This window comes from Phyllobates terribilis, unplaced genomic scaffold, assembly GCF_046119375.1.
Source record: "Phyllobates terribilis strain yellow unplaced genomic scaffold, ASM4611937v1 Scaffold_2__4_contigs__length_985480577, whole genome shotgun sequence".
Classification (NCBI taxonomy): domain Eukaryota; kingdom Metazoa; phylum Chordata; class Amphibia; order Anura; family Dendrobatidae; genus Phyllobates; species Phyllobates terribilis.
Genome location: NW_027362762.1, coordinates 778091375 through 778114324, shown reverse-complemented (window position 1 = coordinate 778114324; position 22950 = coordinate 778091375). Strand labels below are relative to the sequence as shown.

Sequence of the window (22950 nt, the reverse complement as noted above, 5' to 3'; positions counted from 1 at the left end):
CTGAGAGCCCTTTCGAGTAAGACAAATGCTGAATAAGCCTAAATTTATTAGACTATTTTTTTATACTACTCCCAATGGGGAAATAACCACGTCCTCAAAAAAGGCCTGCCATGCGCCCTAACTCCACTTCCTTCCACAATTTCTCTGTAACCAGCATAGGATGTTCTAACGCTGAGAGCAAATTCTTCAATGAAAAGTGGATCTGATGACCCAGGTTGAATATGAAACCCCTCAGAAAACCCCTTTACAAGCAATTCTGCCTTCCCCCTATCAGGTTCACTGGGGTCACCCCTTGACTAACACCACCCAAACTTTTCCTTTCCATTTTTTAAGCATTTAGCAGCCCCATGTGAAGTTCTGTAGCAGTGTTAATTTACAATTGGTCCTGTATTTGCACTGATTGTCATTAAACTGCCAGCAAGTTCCTGCCGTGTCCTTGGACCTTTGTACCCCCAGACTAGATCCCCACAAGGAAGCTGAGTGATTGCCAGTTCCTGTGTTCTTGATAAAGGACTGCCCATACCTCGAAAGAGCCATTACCTTCAACCAAAGCCCTATGTCCTTCTGATACCAACGAATATTCGGCTGCACTGCTTTCCTTTGCCGAAACTACTCATCATAACTTAACCATGCCTACCCCCATAAGTATGGTGTGCCTCCCCTATAGAGCCCATGTAGGAAAATAAACCTGAGTAGTTGTCCGGCGCCTTTTCCCCAATTACATTCGCTAGGATTGCAAATGTATGCAGCCAATTAACAAATGTCTGCGGTATCAAACGCCACCTTCACTTTTCCTCTTTCTCCTTCTTACTATCATCCGTCTTACCTTTATCTAAATTAAATTTCTCAAAGGGCTAAAGCAAAAATATCTCCACATAATCATCCCTCCAAATCTTTCCCCTCACTTCTTTATTTAAATATGCCCCTAGTGGAGCTTCAAAACATACGTACACCTCACCTTTTGCCCTATCATCAAGCTTAATTGCATCCGCTTTGTCCTTCTCTGTTTGTACAGATACTGACACACCCATTGAGACCCCTTCACTACTTGCCACTGTCCCAGCTGAATCACTACCCGCAATTGTCGATGTAGATGGTGACAATAACCAAGCTACAGCTGGAGATAAGCCTGACCCCCCAACTGAGCTACCCTCCAATCTCGAGAAAAATTGTTACATTTTATCTAAAAGATCCCTGAGACCTGGCACCTCAGCCCCAATACAAACCCCTTCCTGCAAAACACTGGGACTCAAAACTTGACCACACTCACCCTGTTCTGAACTATAACTCTGTGTTAACATACAAGACACAAAATCATACTCACCAAGCTGCACAGGTGCTGTGAACTCGCCAGCCATAGATCCAGCATCCTGCTGACCATGCTGCTCCTCACAAGAATCTTCTCCAACAGTATCCACATAAAGATCAGTGCACCCCACACAGGAAGCCATGCCACCAGCAGGAGCCAGAATGCCTGCAGACACCTGAGATGCTCTTCTACTTTCAGAAAATCCATCCAGGTTTGAATTTCCCACCAATTGCCCAGTGGGTCCTGCCACGACCGTCCTTGGCTGCCACTTATAGCTTGAAAGCCCCCTGCCAGGCACGTCCTTTTCAGTGACTGCCGCAATGGAGTATCCTTGGTGTCATGTGGAGCCAGGCCGCGTAACCACACCAGCGTTCCCACCTCCTCACCCGTGTGGACCCGGCAACTTCCTCTGATGCTCCTCCTGGTGGGCACCCCAACAGGAGCATCGCCAGGTGTGTCTGCCACTATGATCCCCATGGCTGCAGATCTAGGAGAAGCGGCCTGCCCGCTCCTGAAGCAGAAGCTGGAACCTTGCGCTCACCTTCCTCAGGGTCCCTAATGGGACTCCTGAGCCTGCCCCTGCTGTGAGGGGTCACATCGGGGCTTAACCATTCCAGAGGCCTCACTGTCCACGCCCTCCTGCTGGAACCCTCATCGCCATCTCGGAGAGAAACTCCACCGACCAAGGCTGCAATTTGCTCCCAGGATTCTGTGGGTGGTCACTTACTGAGTGCACAAACCTAAAATGGTCCTCTTTCCCGCACTTTCCCACTAAATACCTCTCATCCTCCGCCCCCTTTTCCACCCCACCAATGACATCCCTATAAACCACCTGAACATTTCAAATTGAACCTCACAACCAATCCCAGTCATGAGGGGATTTCATCTAATTCCCTTTTGCCTCCAGCCCTTTCTTGAAAATTGGTGAACATCAGCTGATATAAAATTTGTACAGGCCCCCAAATAGAATGCATCATATGTTCTCTTATCCTCATATTAGTCAAATCATGGGCTTCCTTATCCTGAAGGATTGGCATTAGTGTTGAGCCACCCCCGTAGTGTTCGAGTTTGGTTCGGTTCGTCGAACACCCGTGTGTTCGCCGAACTGTTCGTCGAACTGTTCATCGAACACCTTCGAACACCGTTAAAACCAATGGCAGGCAAACAAAAACACATAGAAACACATAGAAAACACCTTTAAAGGTGTCCAAAAGCTGACAAACTGCTCAGAAGACATAACTAACACATGGAAAAGTGACAAGTACATATAGTCATGCGAAAGAAAAGAGGTGGAGGAGTAAAAGGAGGGGGAGACACAGATATAGGCATGTCATGCCCTTCTAAAATCCAAAAAGTGAGAAGCCGACACGTTCAGTCCGCTCCTGCCCGTGCCACCTCCGTGTCGCCGGGTTTGTGCCAGAGCCGCGGTGAACCCTGACGGCCAGCCCCCCTCTCCCAATACTGGTGCCTGTCCGCTGGTGGGTCGAGCGAGCCCCCCTGTTGTGGAGGCAGCTCTTAGCTTTTTAATTTAAATTGTCTCTCTAATTTGAATGAATACACTTTAAATCCATTTACAAGGATCTATTGGAGGGCAAGTCTCATGCCAGCAGCTGCGTAATTCCAGCTCCAGTAGCGTCCACTAAAGCTGCTGCAGTTAAAAAGCTTTTATAAGGATCGAGCTCGGCTGTCCACCGCAAGGCATCCTACTGCCAGTCCCAGCCCCTATGCCTTGGGGTGCCTCCTGATGCTCTTCACTGAGTATCCCGTGGTCCCCAAGTATTTCCTTTGAAAAAATTAAGTGTCCAAACTACAGGTGGTGTAGCTTGCTTAACAGCCGGGATAATCCGCTGACTAGCAGACACTGCTACTGTTAGAACCTTGCTCTTAGGTTTTTTCCTTTGCTGGTCACATGACCTTGTTGGCCTATTTAATCCTGCTCCGCCCTTCTGGCTTTGCTGGACTTCATTGTATAACTACTTTCTAGCTAGCCTGTGCTCTGTATCTAACTCTGTTAGTTTGCTTGGTCTACGGACCTCAGTGTTCTATATTTTTTGTTTGTTTGTCTGTCTGCTACTATTTCTGTTAGGAGGTGTCCCATTTTCCTCCCAGTCCTTAGTACTTGTAGGGATTCCTTCCCCACATCTATAGGTCTCCGTACAGACTAGCTTAGGACCTTAGCAGGTCTGATCGCAGGATCAGGTCCCCTGTTACATCGTAGGGATAAAGCTGAGTTCTATCGTAGGGACAGATCTCCTCTCTTTCCTTAGCTCTGGTAGCAGAACATAACAGTAAGTCCAGCCTGCAAATTCTCTAAGGAAAGATTTTTCTGTTCCATCATGGTGTCGGTTCAGGATTTGGCTCATCGCCTGCAGGGACTCTCTTTGGAGGTGACTGAGCTCCGTCAGCACGTGAGTAACTGTCCTGGAGCACATTTCTTGGAGCCTAAGGTATGTTTGCCGGATTTATTTTTTGGTGAACACCGAGAATTTTTTTCATTTAAAAATGCTTGCTTATTGTATTTTCGTTTGAGACCCAAGTCCTCTGGGGATGAATCCCAGCGCATAGGGTTCATAATGTCACTTTTGCGCAAAGAGCCTCAGGAGTGGGCCTTTTCTTTGCAACCTAGTGATACACGCTTCAGATCAGTGGATAGTTTTTTTTCTGCTTTGGGGCTATTATATGATGATCCTGACCGTGTCGCATCAGCTGAGACTGAGTTAAGACGTTTGAGACAGGGATCAGGTAATGTGGAAAAATATTGTACTCATTTCCGTCGATGGTCTACTCAAACAGGGTGGAACGATTCTGCTCTGAAAAGTCTATTTCTTGCTGGGCTCAATGAAAGGGTTAAAGACCTGCTAATTGCTTATCCTACACCTGAAGATTTGCAACAGGCTATGCAATTAGCTATACGGGTGGATAGGAGACTGCGTGCAAGGGTTAATGAGAGCAAATCCTCTGCTATGTCAGTTTCTGGTTATGAGAATGTGTGTACTAACAGTGGTGAACCGAAGGAGATTGGATCGGTGGCACCTCGCTCTCAAGAAAAAGACCGTAGATTTTTTGAAGGCTTGTGTTTCTATTGCGGAAAATCTGGTCATTTGATTAAAGGCTGTGAGCTTCGTATGAAGAAAGAAAAAAAAATGGTCAGTCATGCCCGTATTGCCTGTTTAAATTCCAAGGGTGTATTTTTAGCTGCTTCCACGATTGCTCAGGAAAAATTAATGAAATTTCGGGTGTTTGTCGATTGTGGGTCTACTCTGAATGTAATTGATGGGGGATTCTTGGAAAGACTCAATTTAAAACCCGAACCTTTATCATCCCCCATTGCTGTGGTTTCTGTGGATGGTTCCCCTTTGAAGAATATTACTCTCAAGGTCTGTGAATTTCCTCTCACTATTAATGGTGTTCACCATGAGAAATTGGATTTGGTAGTTTTGAATAACTTGCCTTCTCCAGTAATATTGGGATTGCCCTGGTTAAAATTTCACAATCCTGTACTGGATTGGTCTATCAGTGAAATTAAATCCTGGAGCCATAAATGTTATGACAAGTGTTGTAACGGGCGTATTGCAGCTTTGGATAGGGGAGAATTGCCTGTTCCTATTCAGGATTTTTGGAGAGTTTTTTCTGAGAAGGAATCGCAGGTTTTGCCTCCCCATAGAGACTATGATTGTTCTATTGAATTTGTCCCTGGAGCGACTCTTCCTAAAAGTCGTTTATTTAACCTTACTATTCCTGAGAGGAAGGCTTTGGAGGAATACATACAGACAAGTTTGGCCGCCGGTCACATTAGGCCTTCTAAGTCTCCTGTGGCGGTTGGATTTTTTTTTGTAAAAAAAAAAGGCGGTTTACGTCCTTGTCTGGATTTTCGTGAGATTAACAAAATTACTGTACGCAATCCTTACCCACTGCCATTGATTCCTGATTTATTTAACCAGTTAATGGGGGCCAAGTGGTTCTCTAAAATTGACCTTAAGGGGGCATACAATCTGTTGCGCATGAAGGAGGGTGACGAATGGAAGACTGCTTTTAACACTCCTGTGGGTCATTTTGAGAATCTGGTTATGCCTTTTGGTCTTACTAATGCTCCTGCATTTTTTCAGAATCTTATTAATGACATCCTTAGACCTTTGATCGGCAAAAATGTGGTTGTGTATTTGGATGACATTTTGATTTATTCGCCGGATCTGGAGTCTCATTGGCGGAGCGTACGTGAGGTATTACAGTTGTTAATGGACAATTCGCTTTTTGCTAAGCTGGAGAAATGTGAGTTCGCTGTACAGAGAATTAGTTTTTTGGGTTACATTATCTCCAGCGAAGGTTTTGAGATGGACCCGGTTAAAGTTCAAGCTGTACAGGAATGGTCTAGGCCTATTGGTTTGAAATCGATACAGAGGTTTTTAGGTTTCGCCAATTATTACAGAAAATTCATAAATAATTTTTCTAGTATTGTCAAACCTCTGACCGATCTCACCAGGAAAGGTGCTGATGAGGTTCAGTGGTCTTCTGAGGCTATTGAAGCTTTTGTGTATCTCAAGGAGAGGTTCACCTCTGCTCCCATCCTTATGCAGCCTGATGTGACTAAGCCGTTTTTGGTTGAGGTTGATGCTTCCTCTGTGGGGGTTGGCGCAGTATTGTCTCAGGATAACGGGGATGGATTACATCCCTGTGCCTTTTTTTCAAAAAAATTTTCGGAGACTGAACTGAATTACGATATTGGTAATCGGGAATTATTGGCTATTAAACTCGCATTTGAACACTGGCGCCACTTCTTGGAAGGTGCGGAATTTCCCGTTCAGGTTCTTACGGATCATAAAAATCTGATATATCTTGATGCTGCCAAGCGCCTGAATGCCCGTCAGGCTAGGTGGGCACTGTTTTTCTCGCGGTTTAATTTCTCCGTTACTTACATCCCTGGTACTAAGAATGTTAAGGCGGATGCCTTGTCTCGCAGTTTTTCTCCCATAGTCGGTGCTGAGAAAGAGGAGAACATTTTACAAGAAGGTGTTGTGATAGCTGCTTTGGACTCCGTTTTGGAAGATGAGATTCTTAAAGCACAGGAGAATGCCCCATCTAACACTCCTCATGGGAGGTTGTTTGTGCCTGGGACCTTTAGGAGAGATTTGTTTGTTGAATGTCACAAATCTCGGTTGGCAGGTCATCCCGGAATCTCTGAGACCAAGAGACTGGTGGGTCGCAGTTTTTGGTGGCCTGGATGGCAGAAGGAAGTCATTAAGTGGGTGCGTCAATGTACTATATGTGCTAGATCTAAGTCCTCACATACTCCTGCTGCAGGGTTGCTTTGTCCTTTGGAGGTTCCCAGTGCTCCTTGGACACATTTGGCTATGGACTTTATAACTGACCTTCCCCCCTCTGAGGGTTTTACTGTCATCTGGGTGGTCGTGGACCGTTTTAGCAAGATGTGTCACTTGGTTCCCTTCGTCAAACTGCCCTGCGCTAAAACTCTCGCTAAGGCCTTTGTCAAGGAAATTGTCAGACTTCATGGCGTTCCTACTGACATTGTTTCTGATAGGGGTCCTCAGTTCGTGGCTCGTTTTTGGCGTGCCTTTTGTGACAGGTTGGGAGTTCATTTATCGTTCTCGTCCGGATATCATCCTGAATCTAATGGCTAGACAGAAAGGAAAAACCAGGATGTTGAGCAGTTCTTGCGTTGTTTTATGGCAGACAATCAAGAGGGGTGGTTTGAGTTTCTGCCACTTGCTGAATTTGCTCTGAACAATCATACATCTTCTTCTGCTGGTTGTTCGCCTTTTTTTTGTTGTTCTGGGAGACATCCGTCGTTTGGGTCGTTCTCCAAGTTGGGATCTGCCGTGCCTGAGGAGGAGAATTTTTCCGGTGATTTGGAGAGAGTTTGGACGGATGTGCGTGGTAATCTTCAGGAGGCCAACAGAAAATCTTAAGACTACTTTGATAGGAAACGACAGGAGGTTTTGTTCGCTGTTGGTGACATGGTTTGGTTGTCCTCTAGGAATCTGCGGTTGAGGATTCCTTCTAAGAAATTGGGTCCCAAGTTTGTAGGGCCCTTTAAGGTGCTTCAGGTTGTCAACCAATCTGCTGTTAGGTTGGAGGTTCCTACCTCCTGGAGAATTAATCCGGTATTTCATGTCTCTCTGTTAAAAAAAGCTGTTGTGTCGGATGGTGACGCCTCTGCCTCTGTTCCTCCGGTGGTGGAGGACAGGGAATATGAAATTTCTCGCATCCTTAACTCTAGACGGTATAGAGGTAGTTTGCAGTATCTTGTGGCCTGGAAAGGTTTCGGACCCGAGGATAACTCTTGGGTGAGGTCAGATGATGTTTCCGCGTCCAGACTTATCAGAGCGTTTCACAGGAGATTTCCTGATAAGCCTGGTCCTAGGGGATCCGGAGGATCCTCTTAGAAGGGGGGGTACTGTTAGAACCTTGCTCTTAGGTTTTTTCCTTTGCTGGTCACATGACCTTGTTGGCCTATTTAATCCTGCTCCGCCCTTCTGGCTTTGCTGGACTTCATTGTATAACTACTTTCTAGCTAGCCTGTGCTCTGTATCTAACTCTGTTAGTTTGCTTGGTCTACGGACCTCAGTGTTCTATATTTTTTGTTTATTTGTCTGTCTGCTACTATTTCTGTTAGGAGGTGTCCCATTTTCCTCACAGTCCTTAGTACTTGTAGGGATTCCTTCCCCACATCTATAGGTCTCCGTACAGACTAGCTTAGGACTTTAGCAGGTCTGATCGCAGGATCAGGTCCCCTGTTACATCGTAGGGATAAAGCTGAGTTCTATCGTAGGGACAGATCTCCTCTCTTTCCTTAGCTCTGGTAGCAGAAAATAACAGCTACTAGGCACAAAGTATTTCCTGGGCTAGATGCAGTTAAAAATTTGTAATTAGATACTCTCGTTGGATGCTGAGAAAGCATTCCATAGAGTCTCCTGGCACGCCATATATGATTCTCTTAAAAAGCTTGGGGTAGGGGTCTAGGGGACCCTTTTATAGCCAAAATCACGGCCCTGTATCACAATACGTCACCTAGGCTGAAGATAAATGGAACTGTAGCACCCTGAGGGCTCGGTTGCTACAGAGGTATTGCACCTCACCCAGAGGTGTGATATCTCACTCTCAGGTAAGGATGGAGTGTGGATCAGGACCCGACACCTGCATGCATTACACCACATTGCCGTGGGGCAGGGCGACCAATATGCCCCTGAGATGGGCACGACAGTCCCTGTCCCTGGCTGGAGTGGGGGGAGGGAACACAGAGGAAGGGGAACCCTGTAGTGCAGGAGCAGGGAGGAAGCAGTTCCTGGGTGCATTGAGAAGGGAGTATAAAAGGTGGGCACCATCTTAGTTCAGTGCAGAGAAGTCTGAGCAGAAGTGGCAGGGAGCAGGGGCTCTGCATGAGCTCTGCTCCGGAGGCGGGCCTAGTAACAGAGGCCCAGGCCTGGAAGAGGGAGAAGGAAGGAAGAGGAGCGGAGAAGGCTCTAGGAACGAGGAACGAAGGGATCCCAGGGGTGCGGACGGGCGAGTTGCCACCGCACGCCCGAATCCACCTGCGTGGAGGGGTCAGGCCAAAGGGGGAGACCGGTCCCCGAAACTAGTGGAGGCAGGAAACGACCCTCAGCAAGAAACCGGAGGCTGTGACATTTTATGTGGCGCAGCCCCTCGCTACACCCGCTAGGAGGGCAGCACATAGGGTCAGGGAAACTGGCGCCAAGTTTACCAAGAGGAGGCCTGAGGCAGCCGGACAGAAGGGTTGGTAAGAAAGGCCAGACAAAGGACACACAAAGGGGGTCCTGTGAAGCGCTCCAAAGTTATCTGGGAGTTGTCTGAGCCCCTCACATGGTGAGCACAGTAAGACGTGGGCAGCCGTTAACTGCAGACGTGGTCTGGATAATAAGAACTGTGAGTAAAGGCCCTGGACTGCATCACTGACTCCGTGTCGTTACTGCTGCTGCCCTGCACCATCACCCCCATCCTCCGCATACACTGCCCTGAGGCTATACTCCTCCCGTGGGGAGTTATGCTACGCTCTGCTGCACCCACAACACCAGCCTAAGCGGTCTGCCCTGCAGCGGCGGTTCACTCTGACCGCAATCCACGGGTGGCGTAGTCGGACATTTAAACATCAAAACCACATAAATAGTTCCGCCACTGGTTTGACCACCCTGAGCCACGGAACCGGGTCGCCACCACGAAGACAACAACCACCAGCATCCACCAAAAAGGGTCCGGCTCCTGGTGTCCCAAGGCCCAGGGGGTGCATCAGAACATTTTCATCACCTTTCACAATCACCAATGGGACAAGGCAGGGATGTCCTCTGTCCCCTCTCTTATACATCCTAGTGACGGAGCACCTGCTCTCATCAATTCGCCATAACCCCAATATTAGGTGGATTGAGGTGGGAGGCACCGAGTACAAGTGCTCTCTATTTGCTGATGATGTCCTAGTATATATCACTCAATCACATATATCCATCCATGCTGATATGGCTGAAATAGATCACTTTGTTACATGGTCAAATTTTAAAATCAATGCAGCGAAGTCTGAGGCCCTCGATGTCTCCCTCCCCAAATCCATATAGGATTCCATCCAGTCCAACTTTCCCTTTGCCTGGCCCTCACAGGGTATCAAATACTTAGGAATTCCTATTCATAGAGACCTCTCCCATCTATGTTATCTTAATTTTGGGCCCTTTATTGAACAACTCCATACAGACCACGGTTGGCAAGTTAGAACTGTAAGATTCACTACGTGAACCACTGGTGTTTTGTGGAAAAGCACATGTACACTGTGTTCAAAATTATTATGCAAAAAGTGTTTAGGAGTGATAAGGGAAGAATTTGTTTGTTTGTCAGTTAAACTCATTGATGGTGATGTGTGTCAGGGCTCTTTATATCACTGTAAGCAATTGCAGACACCTGTGCTAATTAGTTTGGCAAGTGTGTCCAACGAAAGGCAAGACTACTTAAGAAGGCTGTCTCACATTATTAAGCAGCCTACATTTTCTGCCAAAATGGGAAAGAAAAAGGATGTGTCGGCTGCTGAGAAGCAACAAATTGTGGAGTGTTTAGGTCAAGGCATGACTACAATCAACATTGTGCGATGATCAGGATGAAGTGTCTTGGCAATCAAGAAGTATGTAGCTGATACACAGTACACACGTGTGCGTGCTGATAAGGGCAAATTGAGGACTCTTTCCTACAGGCAATTACGTCAGGTTAAAAGAGCAGCGGCAAAAAAACCTTGTCATTGCAGCAGACAAGTTTTTGAAGCTGCTGGTGCCTCCAACGTCCCCCGAACAACAAGATGCAGGGTCCTTCAGAGGTTTGCAGCTGTGCATACGCCATCCTGTCGACCTCCTCTATCCACTTCACACAAGCAGAAACGGCTCCAGTGGGCCAAACATTACATGAAGACTGATTTCAAAACTGTTTTGTTCACGGATAAGTGCCGTGCAGCGCTCGATGGTCCAGATGGATGGAGTGGAGGATGGCTGGTTGATGGACACCCCACGCAAACACGGCTACAGCGCCAACAAGGAGGAGGTGGAGTAATGTTTTGGGCTGGAATCATGGGGAGAGAGATTGTCGGCCCCTTTAGGATCCCTGAAGGCGCTAAAGATGAACTCCATAATGTATGTGGATTTTCTCAAACAGCACTTCCTGCCATGGTTCAAGAAGAAGAACCGTGTATTTCACAGCAAGATCATTTTTTTGCATGATAATGCACCTTCTCATGCTGCACATAAAACATCTGCATCTCTGGCTGATATGGGCATAAAAGGGGACAAACTTATGGTGTGACCCCCATGCTCCCCTGACCTCTACCCCATTCAGAACCTCTGGAGCATCATCAAAAGGAGTGTCTATGATGGCGGGAGGCAGTTCACATCTAAGCAACAGCTCTGGGAGGGTATTCTGTCCTCATGCAAAACAATTGAAGCAGAAACCATCCAAAACCTGACAAATTCAATGGACGAGAGAGTTCAGAAGCTCCTTTCGAACAAGGGGTCCTATGTGAAAATGTAACATCACCTAGAATAAAGTTTTGAGTTGAAAACTGTTTGATTTCAGTTTCTAATAACCTGCTAATGCTTATAATTTCAAAAATGACCATTTTTTTGGTCTTTATTAAAATGAAAAGGTTGATCGAAAAGTTTGGGGGATCTAAGAGTGTGGCAACCCAGTAGTCATGATTGCTTCGAATTCTGACAATATGAGGGTCATGTTGCAGGTAGTGCAGCAAGAAGGCACTTATGTGTCTTGCGCATCTCGGAGCCCCAAAATTATTTTCCGGGCTAGATGCAGCTAAAAATTATTATTAATTTTAAATCTGGTGGAGCTTAGTATAGATGGCCTAATAGGATCAGTGCTGCACACTGCTACAAAGCCCAAATTATTTTCCAGTCAAGATACAGATAAACATGATTAGTAATTTTAAATCTGGTGGAGCTTATTATAGATGGCCTAATAAAATCAGTGCTGCACACTGCTACAAAGCCCAAATTATTTTCCAGCCAAGATACAGATAAACATGATTAGTAATTTGAAAGCTTAAAACGGTTGGTAGGGTGATTTTAACCAATCATCAAGCTTTTACTCTCCCCAGGATGACACAGGGGTAGAAAAGTCGTTTCGGATCCATGATTTGTTCATCTTTATGAACGTGAGTCTGTCTACATTATCAGTGGAGAGCCGCGTGCGCTTATCTGTCAGCACACCACCAGCAGCGCTGAACACACGTTCAGACAGAACGCTGGCTGCGGGGCATGACAAGATCTCCAAGGCGTTAGTGGCTAGCTCCGGCCATTTATCCAGATTGGAAGCCCAAAAAGAGCAAGGGTCCAGTGACACAGTCATGGCTTCAATGTTTACTTGGAGATACTCCTGTACCATCGTCTCTAGGCGTTGACTATGTGTCAGACTTCTTGTCTCCTGTGGCCTTGCAAAGGATGGGCTAAAAAAGTGGTGAAATGATTCCGCAAAATTGATGTTACCAGCAGATACTGTGGTTCTGTTACGGTTTGAGTGCTGAACACTTGACGGTCCCACGGTTGGCAAGTTGGAACTGTGAGATTCACTACGTGCACCACTGGTGTTTTGTGGAAAAGCACATGTAAGATTCTGCAACAGTCTCTGCTGATACTCCTGCATGTGTGCATCCCTTTCTATGGCAGGAATAATTTCTCCAAATTTACTTTTGTACCGGGGATCTAACAGTGTGGCAACCCAGTAGTCAGGATTATTTCTAATTCTCACAATTCGAGGGTCATGTTGCAGGTAGTGCAGCAAGAAGGCACGCATGTGTGTTGCGCATCCAGGAGCACCAAGTCCCTGTTGTGTTGGTGGCGAGGTAACAATCATGCTTCCTTCCTCTGTCCTCTCCCCCCAACCTCGCACAACAGAAATGTGATCAAGGTCTCCCTCATCTGATGAGTCTTCCATCAGTTCGTCCTCCACTTCTTCCTGGGCTCCTGCACCTTCCTCACTAGTTTGGCTGCTACCATGCGCCCTGGTAAAACCATCTCCCCCACCCTCACATGCCTGCCGCCTTGGTGCTGCCGACCGTCTGTACCTTGCAGATGTTAGCCCTTCCGCATGCAACTCCTCCTCCTCTACTTCCTCCACCTCCTCTTGTGCCACCACCTGAGTCCGAATTCTGTTTAACATGTGCTCCAGCATGTAAATCACCGGAATAGTCATGCTGATAATGGCATCGTCAGCACTAAACATCTTTGTCGCCATTTCAAAACTGTGCAGAAGGGTGCATAGGTCCCTGATCTGAGACCACTCCTCCAGCGTGATTTGCCCCACCTCTGGATCTCGTTGGCCCAGGCTATACGTCAGAACGTATTGCACCAGGGCTTGTCGGTGCTGCCACAGTCGCTGCAACATGTGCAGAGTTGAATTCCACCGGGTAGGCACATCGCATTTTAGCCGGTGAAGTGGCAGGCCCAACGACTTCTTTAGAGATGTAAGTCGCTGAGCTGCGGGATGCGAACGGCGGAAGTGAGCACACAGCGACCGTGCCCTCTGCAGAAGGCCATCTAGTCTGGGATAGTGGGCTAAAAATTGCTGGACAACCAGGTTCAACACGTGAGCCATACAAGGCACGTGTGTGACATTGCCCCGGCGAAGGGCCGCACCCACGTTTGCAGCATTGTCGCACACGGCCTTCCCTGGTTTCAGGTCCAGTGGAGACAACCATTCATGAAATTGGTTCTCCAGAGCTGACCACAACTCCTCAGCTGTGTGACTCGCATTTCCCAGACATTTCAAAGTAAAAACCGCCTGATGACGTTGAGCCCTACTGCCAGCATAGTAAGGAGGCGTGCAGGATCCCTTCTGCGCAGTTAGAAAGCTTGTGGCATGACCAGACAGGCTTTGGGTGCAGGTGGAAGACCGAGAGGAGGTTGAGGAGGCAGAAGCAGTGAAGGAACTTTGACATAAAGAGGATTGACGCACAACTAGTGGGGACGGCAAGACTTGGACAGCAGCCCCTTGTCCTGCTGTCACCATAGTTACCCAGTGCCCAGTCAGCGACATGTAACGCCCCTGTCCATGCCTACTCGTCCAAGTGTCTGTGGTGAAATGCACCCTGTCACACACAGAGTTTCTCAAAGAAGCGGTGATGTTGTGTGCGACATGCTGGTGGAGCGCAGGCACACCTTTCTTTGAGAAGTAGTGCCGACTGGGCATCTGCTACTGGGGCACTGCGACGGACATAAGGTCTCGAAAATCCTCTGTGTCCACCAGGCGGAAAGGCAGCATTTCTGTAGCCAAGAGCTTGCAGATGGTGAAATTCAACCTCTTAGCTTTCTCATGGCTAGGAGGAAATGGTCTTTTACTTGTCCACATCTGAGGGACCGAGGGCTGGCTATTGTGCTTAGACGGGATTGATAAGGGTGTCCCCGGCAAACTGCCGGTCTGTGAGGAAGATGCAGGCGGACATGTTAGGTTGCCTTGATCCAAAGGTGGTGCTATCGATGTCGGACAGCGCTCAACACCAGCTGGTGTTACCACCTCCAAAGAAAATGATGACCTGCCAATCACGCTGGCTGTTGCGGGTAAAGGGGTGGCAGGTCTGCGCCCCAAAACAGGTGTGAACGCTGACCACCCAGTCACAGAGGATGAAGAGGCCGCGGATGCACAAGATATGGCAGACGGTGGTTGGCCCGGCCGGCTAGGCCGCATTGTAGCACACTGAGCTTCCCACTGCAACTTATGCTTCATGTCCATGTGCCGGTTCATGCATGAAGTACTCAAACTATGTATTTTTTGGCCTCTACTTAGCTTTTGCTGACAAATGTTACAGATAACACGAGTTGGGTCATCTTTATCGATCTGAAAAAATGCCCAGGCTATGCAAGGCTTAGCACCCATGCGACCTGAAGAGCCACCACGACTTGTGGTGAGAGGCAGAGTTGTGTTTGAGGAAGCAGTTGTTGACGTGCTTCCAGTACTACGTCTCTGTCCAGGAAGGCGCAACCTGACCTCGTCGTCACTAGCATCTTCCTCCACCTCCTCTGCTGACCTCATCTCTTGGCTGACTGTGGGTTGACAGTAAGTGGGATCTCCAACGTCATCATCATCACCCTGTGCGTTATCACACCCGTCGTCCTCAGAGCCAACCTGTTCCTGCCCTGACAAAAAACTAAAGTTGTCGCTCCAATCAGGTATTTGAGTCTCTTCATTGTCTTCCTCATTGTCTCCACCAACAGGAGTTACAGTTTGGGAATGAGGGTCTACATTATGGTCAGAACCTTCTGCGTCTGGTCCTGGATCCGACTCATAAAGATTCTGGGCATCAGTGCAGATCATTTCCTCGTCTGGATTCACAGAAGCGCTGGAGTCGACCTCTGATTCCCAGGCTATAGTATGAGTAAACAGCTCTGCAGACTCAACCATCTGTTCTACCTCATACTCAGACGGGCAGCTGGAGATTTGGAAGCTGTGAGGAAGCAAGTGCGATTGGGGTGACACCTTTGAGGACTGGAGTATTTGTGATGTTGAAGTTGATGTGGAGGAGAGCCCACTTAAAGGAGCACTTGATATCCGTTGAAGCACCTGCTGTTTTTGTGCCTCATCTGGAATTTGTAGCGATTGGTGTGGCCGTAAAAAAGCGATCTTATCACATTGTCCGCTAAAAGAAGTAGACATTTTAGTTTGGGTGGAAGATGGTCTTTCTTATGCAGATTTTACTGTTGCTTTAACACCTACCCCACGGACACAACCTTTTTTCCCCTTCCCAACACGCCTATTCCCCTTTCCACCAGCAGCAGGCCTTTTTCCACTCATTTTGGTGGTTAACTAATTCACAACTCTGGAGTTGTTTGCACAAAAAAACAATGGATGGGAACCGAGCAGAGCTGAGTGGCCAAACTGTGGTATTAGGCCAAAACTATTGGCTGGGTTAGATGCAGAAAAAAATTATACTCAATTTGCAACCTGATGGAGGTCAGTATAGATGGACTAATAGAACAAGTCCCACACACAGCTAGAAGGCCAAATATTTTTTCAGAGCTAGATGCACAAAAAAATTATATTCAGTTTGCAACCTGATGGAGGTCTGTATAGATGGATTAATAGAACAAGTCCCACACACAGCTAGAAGCCCAATATTTTTTCAGAGGTAGATGCAGAAAAAAAATATATTCAGTTTGCAACCTGATGGAGGTCAGTATAGATGGACTAATAGAGAAAGTCCCACACACTGCTAGAAGGCCAAATATTTTTTCAGAGGTAGATGCAGATAAAAATTATTTTTAATTTGCAGCCTGATGGAGGTCAGTATAGATGGACTAATAGAGAAAGTCCCACACACTGTTAGAAGGCCAAATATTTTTTCAGAGCTAGATGCAGATAAAAATTATTTTGAATTTGCAACCTGATGGAGGTCAGTAAAGATGGACTAATAGAGAAAGTCCCACACACTGCTAGAAGGTCAAATATTTTTTCAGAGCTAGATGCAGACAAAAAATTATTTTGAATTTGCAACCTGATGGAGGTCAGTATAGATGGACTAATAGAGAAAGTCCCACACACTGCTAGAAGGCCAAATATTTTTTCAGAGCTAGATGCAGATAAAAATTATTTTTAATTTGCAACCTGATGGAGGTCAGTATAGACGGACTAATAGAGAAAGTCCCACACACTGCTAGAAGGCCAAATATTTTTTCAGAGCTAGATGCAGAAAAAAATTATATTCAGTTTGCAACCTGATGGAGGTCAGTATAGATGGACTAATAGAACAAGTCCCACACACAGCTAGAAGCCCAAATATTTTTTCAGAGGTAGATGCAGAATAAAATTATATTCAGTTTGCAACCTGATGGATGTCTGTATAGATGGATTAATAGAACAAGTCCCACACACAGCTAGAAGCCCAATATTTTTTCAGAGGTAGATGCAGAAAAAAAATATATTCAGTTTGCAATCTGATGGAGGTCAGTATGGATGGACTAATAGAGAAAGTCCCACACACTGCTAGAAGGCCAAATATTTTTTCAGAGCTAGATGCAGATAAAAATTATTTTTAATTTGCAACCTGATGGAGGTCAGTATAGATGGACTAATAGAGAAAGTCCCACACACTGCTAGAAGGCCAAATATTTTTTCAGAGCTAGATGCAGAAAAAAATTATATTCAGTTTGCAACCTGATGGAGGTCAGTATAGATGGACTAATAGAACAAGTCCCACACACAGCTAGAAGCCCAAAAATTTTTTCAGAGGTAGATGCAGAATAAAATTATATTCAGTTTGCAACCTGATGGAGGTCTGTATAGATGGATTAATAGAACAAGTCCCACACACAGCTAGAAGCCCAATATTTTTTGAGACGTAGATGCAGAAAAAAAATATATTCAGTTTGCAATCTGATGGAGGTCAGTATAGATGGACTAATAGAGAAAGTCCCACACACTGCTAGAAGGCCAAATATTTTTTCAGAGCTAGATGCAGACAAAAAATTATTTTGAATTTGCAACCTGATGGAGGTCAGTATAGATGGACTAATAGAGAAAGTCCCACACACTGCTAGAAGGCCAAATATTTTTTCAGAGGTAGATGCAGATAAAAATTATTTTTAATTTGTAGCCTGATGGAGGTCAGTATAGATGGACTAATAGAGAAAGTCCCACACACTGCTAGAAGGCCAAATATTTTTTCAGAGCTAGATGCAGACAAAAAATTATTTTTAATTTGCAACCTGATGGAGGTCAGTATAGATGGACTAATAGAGAAAGTCCCACACACTGCTAGAAGGCCAAATATTTTTTCAGAGCTAGATGCAGACAAAAAATTATTTTTAATTTGCAACCTGATGAAGGTCAGTATAGATGGACTAATAGAGAAAGTCCCACACACTGCTAGAAGGCCAAATATTTTTTCAGAGCTAGATGCAGAAAAAAATTATATTCAGTTTGCAACCTGATGGAGGTCAGTATAGATGGACTAATAGAACAAGTCCCACACACTGCTAGAAGCCCAAATATTTTTTTAGAGCTAGATGCAGAAAAAAATTATATTCAATTTGCAACCTGATGGAGGTCAGTATAGATGGACTAATAGAATAATGCTATGCCCAAAAGATTTTACTTCACTAGGTGCAGTAAAAATATTGGTATTCTATACACAGGTGGTATATCTTGGAACACAGATAGGCTACTCCACTGACTAACACACTCTGCAATAGGCCAAAAAGGATTAGCTTTGCTAGATTCAGCCAAATGCTGTGAAAAAAACTTGCACAGCACTGGCACAGACCTGCCTGGCAAAAACTGATAGGAACTGATGTAACCTAGTCCTGAAAAGGACTGCAATTACAATTAGTCTTTACTCCCACAATCTATCTATTTAAGAGCACAGACCTGCTTGATAAAAGTCGTAGGAAATGCTGTAACCTAGTCCTTAAAAGGACTGCAATCACAACTATTCCCTACTCCCAAGCTATCTGTAGATTTGTGCGAAAATTGGCTTGAAATTAACAAGGTATAGCGCAAACAGCAACAGCGGTGCCGTCTAACACGCAGCTGCAGCAGTGAGAAAATGGTGGCGACGGGGAAAATGGCTTGGTCGTATAGGGCAAGGAAATGTGACATACACTGCCAATGACACATGCCCTTGCTTGTGTGAAAAAAATCACTTCGCTCCGTGTGTGTGCTGCTGATAGGCTGACAGATTGCACCTCCCCACTGTAAATGCGGGAAAGAGAAAAAAAAATGGAGATCTTCATTATTCCTGCAGAGATCCATCCCCTGCCCCTCCCCCCACCCCGCTGTACACTCAAACTGCGTATTAACATTAATTTTCATCATTACTGAGAAAAAATCCAGTTATGATTTTGGTGCACGAACAGTTATCGAACATAACCTCGAACAGCCGAATTTTTCTCAAATCGTTCGTATTCACCGAACGGCTCGAACACCGCCCAAAACAGCTCGAATTTGAGATTGGCGAACAGTTCGAGTAGAACAACGCTCATCTCTAATTGGCATTTGATTGTGTCCTTCACACTCAGATTAGTTATTCCCCTGAACAAATGTATATCAAATGATGGCTTGTGGGACATTTTTTATCATTAGGCATTAAAAATTTCCATTTCATATATTAAAAATGTTAACTAAAAATTAACAAGTAGATATTCATTACCTGTTCTGATGGGGTATCGGCCAGTCAAAAATGCTGATCTACTTGGGGTACATATAGAAGCTGCAGCAATGTGTTGAGCTAGTTTTACACCTTCTCTGGCCAGTTTATCAATATTAGGAGTCCTGAAGTTATATGAAAACAAAACTATAATTAACACAACAAAATGAATCTACTAGTTAAATAAATCCAAAATGATGGACCTGGTTGTTGTCTCATTGATTTTACTGTCTGACTTGGCTGATTCTTACCATGTTTATTAAAGGGAACCTGTCACCACTTTGGAGTTATCAGACCTCTACTATTAACTATTATTAATAAATCTATACATACCTGTATGGCCCATAGTAGAGGTTTGATTGCAAAGAAAAGTGCTTTAATCAATTCTATTTTGTACAGGCTTGGCCAAGCAATCCCCGCCTATGTGCTTATTATTCCCCCATATCCCTGCCTATATGCTTAATTATCATATTACCCCCCTCCCCTGCACGTCACAGGGCACTGTGACAGGCCCTGTGACGTGCCCTGTGCTACCTCACTTCCCGGGCATGCGCAAAGCACCACTCACATAGAGCGCGCATTGCTTCATCCCAGCCCCGTCTCTGTGCACTGCGCCACAGGTTTCTATTGCGCAGGTGCCGGGGAGTCACTGTTACTTCCCGGCATCTGCTCGCCAAGTATCTTCAGCGTGCTCGGGTGTTATGTTTGAGTCACTCCGTGTTCATGATTTGCGACTGTTTGACAGCTGTAATACATGTGAGGAATGCCTAAGAAACAGACATTCCTCACATGTATTAAAGTTGTGAAGCAGTCGCAAATCATGACTCAAACATAACACCCGAGCACGCTGAAGATACTCGGAAAACACCCGAGCATGCTCGTAAATCTCGAGTAACAAGCATGCTCGCTCATCACTAGTGCTGGTTGAAGACCAAGTCCCTTAGACAGCATATCCCAGTCTACCCATTGCCAAGTCATCTATGGACTCTAGCATCCATAATACAGATTAACATTGTTACAGTTACCTTATAGTGGTATTCCCATAACAACCAATATCCCCAATTCCAAGGTCATCAGCCAAAAGCAATAATATACTTGGCTTTTGGACAGCTGCTTCATTTTCTAGATATAAGCTGAGAACCAAAAGTAGAAGTGGTAAAATGGCCATCTAACACCTGGAAATAGAAAAAAACAATGTAAGGTACTGTAATTATTCATTACAAAAATATACTATGTATAATAAACACAAACACATATTAAAATATATGCACTACATATGTGATTTACAGTAAAAAAAAGTTGTGCTAACATTATATTCTATTAAAAGTAGTGTTGAGCCACCCCCATAGTGTTCGAGTTCGGTTCGGTTCGTCGAACACCCGTGTGTTCGCCGAACTGTTCGTCGAACTGTTCGTCGAACACCTTCGAACACCGTTAAAACCAATGGCAGGCAAACAAAAACACATAGAAACACATAGAAAACACCTTCAAAGGTGTCCAAAAGCTGACAAACTGCTCAGAAGACACAACTAACACATGGAAAAGTGACAAGTACATATAGTCATGCGAAAAGAAAAGAGGTGGAGGAGTAAAAGGAGGGGGAGACACAGATATAGGCATGTCATGCCCTTCTAAAATCCAAAAAGTGAGAAGCCGAGACGGCCAGTCCGCTCCTGCCCGTGCCACCTCCGTGTCGCCGGGTTTGTGCCAGAGCCGCGGTGAACCCTGACGGCCAGCCCCCCTCTCCCAATACTGGTGCCTGTCCGCTGGTGGGTCGAGAGAGCCCCCCTGTGGTGGAGGCAGCTCTAAGCTTTTTAATTTAAATTGTCCCTCTAATTTGAATGAATACACTTTAAATCCATTTACAAGGATCTATTGGAGGGCAAGTCTCATGCCAGCAGCCGCGTAATTCCAGCTCCAGTAGCGTCCACTAAAGCTGCTGCAGTTAAAAAGCTTTTATAAGGATCGAGCTCGGCTGTCCACCGCAAGGCATCCTAGTGCCAGTCCCAGCCCCTATGCCTTGGGGTGCCTCCTGATGCTCTTCACTAAGTATCCCGTGGTCCCGAAGCATTTCCTTTGAAAAAATTAAGTGTCCAAACTACAGGTGGTGTAGCTTGCTTAACAGCCGGGATAATCCGCTGACTAGCAGACACTGCTACTAGGCACAAAGTATTTCCTGGGCTAGATGCAGTTAAAAATTTGTAAGTAGATACTCTCGTTGGATGCTGAGAAAGCATTCCATAGAGTCTCCTGGCACGCCATATATGATTCTCTTAAAAAGCTTGGGGTAGGGGTCTAGGGGACCCTTTTATAGCCAAAATCACGGCCCTGTATCACAATACGTCACCTAGGCTGAAGATAAATGGAACTGTAGCACCAAGGGCTCGGTTGCTACAGACGTATTGCACCTCACCCAGAGGTGTGATATCTCACTCTCAGATAAGGATGGAGTGTGGATCAGGACCCGACACCTGCATGCATTACACCACATTGCCGTGGGGCAGGGCGACCAATATGCCCCTGAGATGGGCACGACAGTCCCTGTCCCTGGCTGGAATGGGGGGAGGGAACACTGAGGAAGGGGAACCCTGCAGTGCAGGAGCAGGGAGGAAGCAGTTCCTGGGTGCATTGAGAAGGGAGTATAAAAGGTGGGCACCATCTTAGTTCAGTGCAGAGAAGTCTGAGCAGAAGTGGCAGGGAGCAGGGGCTCTGCATGAGCTCTGCTCCGGAGGCGGGCCTAGTAACAGAGGCCCAGGCCTGCAAGAGGGAGAAGGAAGGAAGAGGAGCGGAGAAGGCTCCAGGAACGAGGAATGAAGGGATCCCAGGGGTGCGGACGGGCGAGTCGCCACCGCACGCCCGAATCCACCTGCGTGGAGGGGTCAGGCCAAAGGGGGAGACCGGTCCCCGAACTAGTGGAGGCAGGAAACGACCCTCAGCTAGAAACCGGAGGCTCTGACATTTTATGTGGCGCAGCCCCTTGCTCCACCCGCTAGGAAGGCACCACATAGGGTCAGGGAAACTGGCGCCAAGTTTACCAAGAGGAGGCCCGAGGCAGCCGGACAGAAGTGTTGGTAAGAAAGGCCAGACAAAGGACACACAAAGGGGGTCCTGTGAAGCGCTCCAAAGTTATCTGGGAGTTGTCTGAGCCCCTCACCTGGTGAGCACAGTACGACGTGGGCAGCCGTTACCTGCAGACGTGGTCTGGATAATAAGAACTGTGAGTAAAGGCCCTGAACTGCATCACTGACTCCGTGTCGTTACTGCTGCTGCCCTGCACCATCACCCCCATCCTCCGCATACACTGCCCTGAGGCTATACTCCTCCCGTGGGGAGTTATGCTACGCTCTGCTGCACCCACAACACCAGCCTTAGCGGTCTGCCCTGTAGCGGCGGTTCACTCTGACCGCAATCCACGGGTGGCGTAGTCGGACATTTAAACATCAAAACCACATAAATAGTTCCGCCACTGGTTTGACCGCCCTGAGCCACGGAACCGGATCGCCACCACGAAGACTACAACCACCAGCATCCACCAAAAAGGGTCCGGCTCCGGGTGTCCCAAGGCCCAGGGGGTGCGTCAGAACATTTTCATCACCTTTCACAATCACCAATGGGACAAGGCAGGGATGTCCTCTGTCCCCTCTCTTATACATCCTAGTGACGGAGCACCTGCTCTCATCAATTCGCCATAACCCCAATATTAGGTGGATTGAGGTGGGAGGCACCGAGTACAAGTGCTCTCTATTTGCTGATGATGTCCTAGTATATATCACTCAATCACATATATCCATCCCTGCTGTTATGGCTGAAATAGATCACTTTGTTACATGGTAAAATTTTAAAATCAATGCAGCGAAGTCTGAGGCCCTCGATGTCTCCCTCCCTAAATCCATATAGGATTCCATCCAGTCCAACTTTCCCTTTGCCTGGCCCTCACAGGGTATCAAATACTTAGGAATTCCTATTCATAGAGACCTCTCCCATCTATGTTATCTTA

General features: G+C 46.3%; 1 pseudogene; it reads right to left on the bottom strand.

Annotated features, from left to right (window-relative positions):
• Positions 1 to 21651, bottom strand: part of LOC141252976 (arylsulfatase H-like) — a 215921-nt pseudogene extending 194270 nt beyond the window's left edge.
• Positions 21652 to 22950: the final 1299 nt, after the last annotated feature.